General features: G+C 36.8%; 1 non-coding gene across 1 annotated transcript; it reads right to left on the reverse strand.

The window, feature by feature from the left end:
* Position 1: 1 nt before the first annotated feature.
* On the reverse strand, positions 2-108 carry LOC122152286. Its single transcript, XR_006164499.1, has one exon. It is a non-coding gene; the product is annotated as a U6 spliceosomal RNA (small nuclear RNA).
* Between the last annotated feature and the right edge of the window lie 8,286 nt (positions 109-8,394).

The following is an 8,394-nucleotide window of genomic DNA, read 5'->3' on the forward strand; positions in this document are numbered from 1 at the left end:
AAAAAATATGGAACGCTTCACAAATTTGCATGTCATCCTTGCGCAGGGGCCATGCTAATCTTCTCTGTATCATTCCAGTTTTAGTATATGTGCTGCCGAAGTGAGCACCTCACACTTTTTTGAAGTACATTTTCTTTGGAAGTGTTACCAAGCTGTGTTCAAAGGATATGTCAATATTTTTAATGAGTATGATTATGGTGGGCATCTCCATTTACATGCATCTCTGCAAGATGACTTCTAGGAAAGTAGATAATTTTGTTCAATTGAAGGGACCCTCTATGCATACAAGGCAGAAAGAACTAATGGCCAAAAGAACGGTGCAAACAGTAGAGGTTTTAAGAGTTCATAGGAAGTCTGCATTGTGAATTTGAGAAATCTGAAAGTCCTTATTAAGTAGGCATGGATTAAAAGTCTTAGTTTCACAAATTAGAATAGACTAGCAAGTCTTCCATTCCAATCAGTAGAGACTGTGAAGCTAAAGAATATTTTCTATATTGAATTACATCATTTTTATTGCCTCCCCAAATTCAGACTTTCCCGTGTTAGTTCTATTTTTCTAGCCTTTTCCAGATCATTAAAAATCTTTCCCACTATGCCCAATGTTTATACTTTCATGTTTTTGTTTTTTTGGCTCATCCTTATTTTATTTTTCCTAAGTCTTTTAATTGGCTCCCTGGCTTCTTAAGTTAATTAATTCATTGAAAAATAGCAGGGATACACTTTGATGAAAAGGTGATTTAACTATAAATATAATCCTCTAGCTGGAAGTCTTCTACCCAGCCTCTGAAATCCTTTGCCATTTCCTCTACATTTTTGTTTGGCAATTAGTACTTTTCCTCATGGATTATAAGGCTATAATTAGTATTCCCACATCTCATATCCCTTAATAGTCTGCAAGGTCACTAAGGACAAAATTGCTATCTGGTTCATATAGTTGCCCTGCAAGTAGGGGCAGTTAATCAATGTATGTGGTTTGATTGGGTATCTAGTTGATTGCTTGGCTGAATGAATGAACACTTCCATTTTATCTATGGTCTCTATTCTTTTCTAATCTTTGATCTTGTTATTAATTCTAAGGCATCTTTATAACTTGACTCCCTGTTATAGAAGCTGTTCTGGTTACCTAGTGCCGTTCTGACAGGAATATACCACAAATGGGATGGCCTTAACAAACAGCAGTTTATTCTCACAGTTTGGAGGCTTCAAGTCCAACTTGAAAGTGCCACGCTCTAGGGGCTGGGTGAAAGCCGCTCGACCTTGGGCTTCAGCTCTGGGCCTCTTGCTTCCGGCCCACTGAAGCTAGAGGCATCTCTTCACTCAGGCAGCTAGCTACTGGCTGCTGAGGTTAACAAGCCCCAGCTCAACAAATAAAATGGCACAGTCCAATGTTACCAAATCACACGGTAGGCTATTAATTCAAGCCCATTGTAAGTCCCAAGGTCGGCAGAGCATGGCAGGCTGCTGAGCAATGACACAGCTACATGTGGGGTTCAAAACGTGCCATAAGCTAGAGAGCTTCTCCTTATATACAGGAAGCAGACCACATCAGCTGCTTATGGCAGATCCCACCATGGAGTTGATTGCCAGTCTCATCATGGGGAATAACTACCACCAGATGCCCAGCCACTCAACCAGGCCCAGCCAAGTTGACATACAAATTTAACTACCACAGAAGCTTATGCCTTCTATTTTTCAATAAATTTATTTACTGGTAAGAACCAGAGTATTAATTTAAGACATTATAAAAATAAAGGAAGAATGAGTTAAAGAACTGTTAATGATGCCTAACCCAGTAGTAAGAATATTACTGACAGTGTTGTAATTCAGTATTTATCTTGAAATATATGTTTTTTATTATAATGCAATGTCATTCCATATTATCTATATACCTATATGGAAGACCAGTTAATAAAGCTAGTATTCAAAATTACACACCAACCATTAATGCCAAAGATGAAGAAATTGAAGATTTTTATCAACTTCTACAGTCTGAAATTGATTAAACATGAAATCAGTAAGCATTGATAATTACCAGTGATGGGAATGAGAAAATTGGAAAGAAGATGGTTCAGTACTTGGAAAATATAGCCTTAGTGATAGAAACTATGTTGGAGATTACATGACAGAATATTTTGAGACCAATTGCAAATATATTTTGTCAACATAAACAAAGATGATACATGTGGATGGAATACATAGGAATCAAATGTACTAAATCTCTGGAAAGAGAGATGGAGACTCTCAATACTATCAGTTAGAATAAGTCTGGGAGCCAACTCTGGAACAGCCCATCAACTGCTCATATGCAAGTTAAAGTTGAACCTGAAGAAAATTAAAGCAAGTCCACAAGAGCCAAAATATGATCTTGATTATATCCTACCTGAGTTTAGAGACCATCCTAAGAATAGATTTGACACATTGAACACTAATGACAGAAGACTAGATGAGTTGTGGGTTGATATAAAGGACATCAAATATGATGAAAACAAAAGTCCATTAAAAAAAACAGGCAAGAAAGAAATGAAAGACCAAAAAGGATGTTAGAAGACACTCTGAAACTTGCTCTTTAATGTGGAGTAGCTAAAGAGAATGGAAGAAATGATTAAATAAAAAAGCTGAATAGAAGATTTCAAAGGATGGCTCAAGAAGACAAAGCAAAGTATCATTATGAATGTGCAAAGACGTAGAGTGGTAAAACTGAAAAGCTTGGCATTTCTGAAGCTGAAAGACTGAAGAAAAAATTCAAGACTTGAGTTTTTTGAAGGATTCTATGGACAAAATATTGAATGATGCAGGAAACATCAAAAGAAGATGCAAGGAGTGCACAGAATCACTGTGCCAAAAAGAATTGGTCAGTGTTCAACCATTTCAGGAGGTAGCATATAATCAAGAGCCAATGGCATTGAAGAATGAAGTCCAAGTTGTACTGAAGGCATTGGTGAAAAACAAGGATCCAGGAATTGCCAGAATACCAATGGAAATGTTCCAACAAAGGGATGCAATTGTGGAAGCACTGAATTGTCTATGCCAAGAAATATGAAAGATAGCTACTTGGCCAATCAAGTAGAAGAGAACTATATTTATGTCCATTTTAAAGAAAGGTGATACAATAAAATGTGGAAATTATCAAATAATATCATTACTCTCACACACAAGTAAAATTTTGCTGAAGTCATTCAAAAATTACTGCTGCAGTACATCAACAGAGAACTGCCAGAAATTCAAGTCAGATTCAGAAGAGGACTTGAGACATGGGATATCATTGCTGCTCTCAGATGGATCTTGAGTAAAAGCAGAGCATCTGAGAAAGATGTTTACCTGTGTTTTATGGACTATGCAAAGGCATTCAATTGTGTGGATCATAAAAACTTATGAATAACATTGCAAAGAATGGGAATTCCAGAACACTTAATTATGCTATGCTGTACAAAGAAGAAGAGCCAGTAGTTTAAAGAGAACAAGGGGATATTATGAGGTTTAAAACCAAGAAAAGAGTCATAATTGTGTCCTTTCACCATATTCATTTAATATGCATGCTCAGCAAATAATCTGAGAAGCTGGATTATATGAATAAGAACATGGCATCAGAATTGTGGAAAGATTCATTAACAACCTGCAGATGACACAACCTTACTTGCTGAAACTGAAGAACACTTGAAGCACTTACTGATGAAGATCAAAGATTATAGCCTTCATATGAATTACACCTCAATGTAAAGAAAAAAAAAATTCTCATTTATTTATTTTCCCCCCATAATACAAGATAGTTAGCTGCTCCTCAGCAATCTTGTTGGAAACAGCGTTTATTTGATTCATCTTTGTTTCTCTAGTACCTAACACAAAACCTGAAAATGGGAGGGGCCCAATAACTATTTGCTGTTGAAAGCATGAGTAGTGAACAAGTTCATGTATTCCACTCAACATCTCTTTCCACAAGCAGCTCCCTGTGTTCCTTATCTTATCATTGCTGTATCTATCAGCCCCTCAGTCTATTTTGGCACTTTTTTTTTTTTTTCTTATTGTGATTTGGGTGAAGATTTACAGAGCAAATTCACTTTCCATACAGCAGGTCACATACACTTTGTCTCGTGACATTGACTACAATTTACCACAATGCAACAGCTCCCCTCCCACTTCTTCTTAATAGTTACCTCTTCCCTGTGTCCCTCCCTCCATGCACTCCTGCCCCCTGAGCATTCTTATAACTGGACCAATAAGCAACATCATGATAAACAGAGAAAATAAATTGTTAAGGATTTCATTTTATTTGGATCCATGATCAATGCCCATGGAAGCAGCAATCAAGAAATCAAATGATGGATTCCATTGGGCAAAAATGCTGCAAAATAACTCTTTAAACTGTTAAAACACACACACACACACACACACACACAAGATGTCACTTTGAAAAGTAAGATGCACCTAACTCAAGACATGGTATTTTCAAGTGTATTTTTAATCATCTCATATGCATGAGAGAGCTGGTCAATGAATAAGGAAGGTCGAAGAAGAATGGATACATTTGAATTATGGTGTTGGTAAAGACTATTGAATATGCAATGGACTGCCAGAAAAATGAAAAAAAAAAAAAAAATCTGTCTTGGGAGAGGTACAGCCAGATTGTTCTTTAGAAGTAGTGGCAAGACTTCTTCTCATGTATTTTGGACATATTAGCAAGAGGGACCAGATTCTGGAGAAGGATGTAAAATAGAGGGTCAGCACAAAAAGGAGGAAGACCTTCAATTAGATGGATTGATGCAGTGCCTGCAACAATAGGTGAAAGCATAGCAATGATTGTGAGGATGGCGTAGGAATGCCCAGTATTTTGTTTTGCTATATATAGGGCTGTTGTGTGTCCGAACAAACTTAATGGCACCTAATGACAACTACAATGCAGTAATTATAGGAAAAGCTCAACATTAACTGAGATTCACTGTGATTTTCTCTCTGATAGTCCAAGTCTCCTTCAACTTCTCTTCCACCAGATGCTCCAACCACCAGCAACTAAGAGAATAATCTTACAAGCTTAAAAAAAAATCTTACATGTGTCCAGTAATTTCTGAGTCAATGTTTACATGACCTACATAAAATCTTCTCTGAGTAGTAATTACACCCAATGTTGAGGAACTTACCAGTGGTCTCCAATCAGGTTTTTTTTCTGCATGTTTTGTGTGAATTTTTTAAAAAAATATTTACATTAGAGAAAATACTAAACCAAAACCAAACCCACTGCTATTGAGTCAATTCAGACTTGTAGCAACCCCTATTGTGTTTCCAAGGTTGTAAATTTTCATGGAAGTAGAGTGCCTCAGTTTCCTCCCATGAAACAGTGGGTAGGTTTGAGCCACCAACCTTCTGGTTAGCAACCTTTCCCCTTTATGCCATCTTACCACAGAGATGTTTATAGCTAATGTGAATATATTGTTATTTTTACATCAAAAATGATAATGTGTTTGTATGCACATAAACCCCACCTAAGCCAAGACATTGCTATCAAATCAATTCTGACTCATGGCAACCCTATAGGACTAGATAGAACTGCCCCATAGGGTTTCCAAGACTGTAAATCTTATGGAAGCAGACTGCCACATCTTTCTCTTGCAGAGTAGCTGGTAGGTTCCAAATGCCAACATTTCAAGTAGCTTAACCACTATGCTACCATGGCTCCTTATGAATATATATAAAAGAATTAAAACAGAATAGACCATAGATCAATGGGACAAACAAATTTCATTTGTTTCCTGTCATTTGCTAAAGATATATAGATCATTTTCTGAATATATCTGTTCCATTCTAAAATTTTTACCCCCAGGAATTGATGATTGCTCTATTTTGGTTGCATGCCCAGTTATCACTGAGTTCTATTAGAAAATTACTTGTTCCCCTCAATGCCTTCCTTCTAATTTCTTAATAGGAACAGATTCCTAGAAAATAACACTAAGGAAGTCTCATGACTTCAATATTCAAATGCTATAAATATGACCAATAAATATTTTGCCTATTCATAAGAGTACAGGAGCCCTGGTAAAACAGTGGTGAAGCACTCAACTGCTAACCAAAAGGTCAGCAGTTTGAATCTCCAAGCCACTCCATGGGAGAAAGATGTGGTAGTCTGCTTCTATTAAGATTTATAGCTTCAGTAACTCTATGTTCCTCTGTTCCACAGAGTCACTATGAGTTGGAATAAACTTGACAATGGGGTTTTTATTCATAAGGGTAACCATACCAGCAAACAGCAGCAACATCTTCTATCTTAGTGTACCAAATTGCTTTAAAGAGAATAATGAGACATTTAACTCAATCAAGTCAAACTTCCCATTCAAGTGGGAAATTATGTAATTGTACCTCTCGAATTGACTTTGATCTTTAAACTGAGATGCAAATAATTTCATAGAGCAATTGTCTTCATTGGCTGGGACCAGGTGAAATAAATATGAACCCAAATATGTTTGAGATCTTATTATTTTGTGTATGTATGTGTGTGTGCCTGTGCTTACAAATTCCCCATCAGTGGTTCTTCTTCAAGTCTACATAAAGAACTGAAGCCAAGTGTGCTGTGCCTTTAAATCACTGATTTCTGTCCCAGGACCCTGCATTTTACATAGTGCAGTGCTAGCCAGCAGCCAGAGTCCCTGAAGGTGAGTGTATCATTTGAAAGGGTTTTAATGCAGCAGGGAAAGAAGCACTACCTCCCGGTAATCACATGATCAGCACACCTAAATGGACATCCCCAGCCTGCATATTTAAACCTGCAGCTGGAGATGCAGCTCTGTTTGCACAATGCTGTCCCGTGGCAGAATTACACAGCTCACCGTGGCTGCAGCCAGATAATTATTATTGATTTGCTCTCAAACTGTCAATCCAGGGACAGCTCTGAGGCAGTCAGTGATGGACAGAAGGAGGATTGGACAGCCACCATCCAGAGAGGAAACTTCATCTTGAAAATGAACTTAGATGAGATGGTGCCGGTGGATAAGGGTAATTGATGATTGTTTCAGAGTGGAAGAAGTGGAAGCAGGAGAGATTAAAAAAAAAAAAAATCTTCTTTGGCATTCATTTTTGTGTCCTTAGTGGAATGTAGTAGGGGCTGTCCACAAACTCCTTAAAGTTTTGTGTGGTTTTTGCTCAAGAAGTCTATCATTTCGAATAAGCTACCATAATCTGAATAGATCTACCATTTTGTCAAATAAAGAAAAGATAGATATTCTTTAAAATTGGGGTGTTTTCCTAATTACCTTCAAATTTGGAAATTTTTAAGGATGTGGGAACTTTATTTTAAAATGTGTTTAAATATGTATTTGTATAGTCATTTTAACTTTTCAAAATGCTTTCTGTACCTACTCAACCCTTTTCAAATATGTATTAGGCACCTATTTGCTAGGCAATTTCATCTTCTTAACCATGATAAGTAAACCATCAAATACCAGCTGACTGTTTGATAGATGGGTAAAATGAAGCACAGAACAGCTAAATGACTTGCTTAAATTCACAAAACTCATTAAAGACTGAACTAGACTTAGAGCCCACAATTTCTCTCTTATTCTTCTAATAATCATTTCCATTCATTCATCAAATGACTATTCTGAGCCAAGCACTATACTAGACACTTTGCATAAATTGTCTCTTTTAAAATTCACAACAACCCAGTAAAGTGGTTTTCATGAACTCTTTTTTCACACATGAGAACATAAAACTTATAGTAATTATAAGACTTGTCTAAAGTCACTCAGCAGTCTCAGTCAGGATTTAAAATCAGACTCCATGGGATGTTGCTGAAGACAATTGCTTAGACACCAGTAAAGGTTGGTGGTTCAGGACCACCTAGAGATGCCTACAAAGGCCTAGCTACCTCCTTCTGAAAAAAAAAAAAAAAAAACAGCCATTGAACACCTGTTACAGTATAATTCTACTCTGATGCACTTGGTCCCTATGAGACAGAATCAACTGGATCACAACTGGTTTGGTTTTGGTTGTCACCTACTGGAAGAAAAAATAGCTCTGAATTTAAATGAAAGACATTAAACCACAGTCCCAGTTAGGGTTTGTCTTTCCCAGCAGTTGAGAATAATATGCCTTTGTCTTTTTTATATGATCTATCTAAATATGCAAATGTGTAGAGACCAAAGTTTATTAGTGGTTACCTGGGGTACAAAGGAGGGGAAAAGAAAGGAGTCATTGTTTAAAGGACACTGAATTTCTGTTAAGGGTGATGGAAAAATTTGGAAATAGATAGTGGTGATGGTCATAAAATAATGAACGTAAGTAGTGTCACTGAATTGTGCATGCAAAAACTGTCAAAATGGCAAATGTTTCCTTATATATATATACTCATCACAATAAAGAAAAACAAAAACCTGAGCATTGTCCAAAATCCATAAAAGAAGCCCATTCCAC

The sequence above is a fragment of the Orycteropus afer genome, unplaced genomic scaffold (assembly GCF_000298275.1).
Source record: "Orycteropus afer afer isolate SDZICR_OR568_19922 unplaced genomic scaffold, OryAfe1.0 scaffold00026, whole genome shotgun sequence".
Taxonomy (NCBI): domain Eukaryota; kingdom Metazoa; phylum Chordata; class Mammalia; order Tubulidentata; family Orycteropodidae; genus Orycteropus; species Orycteropus afer.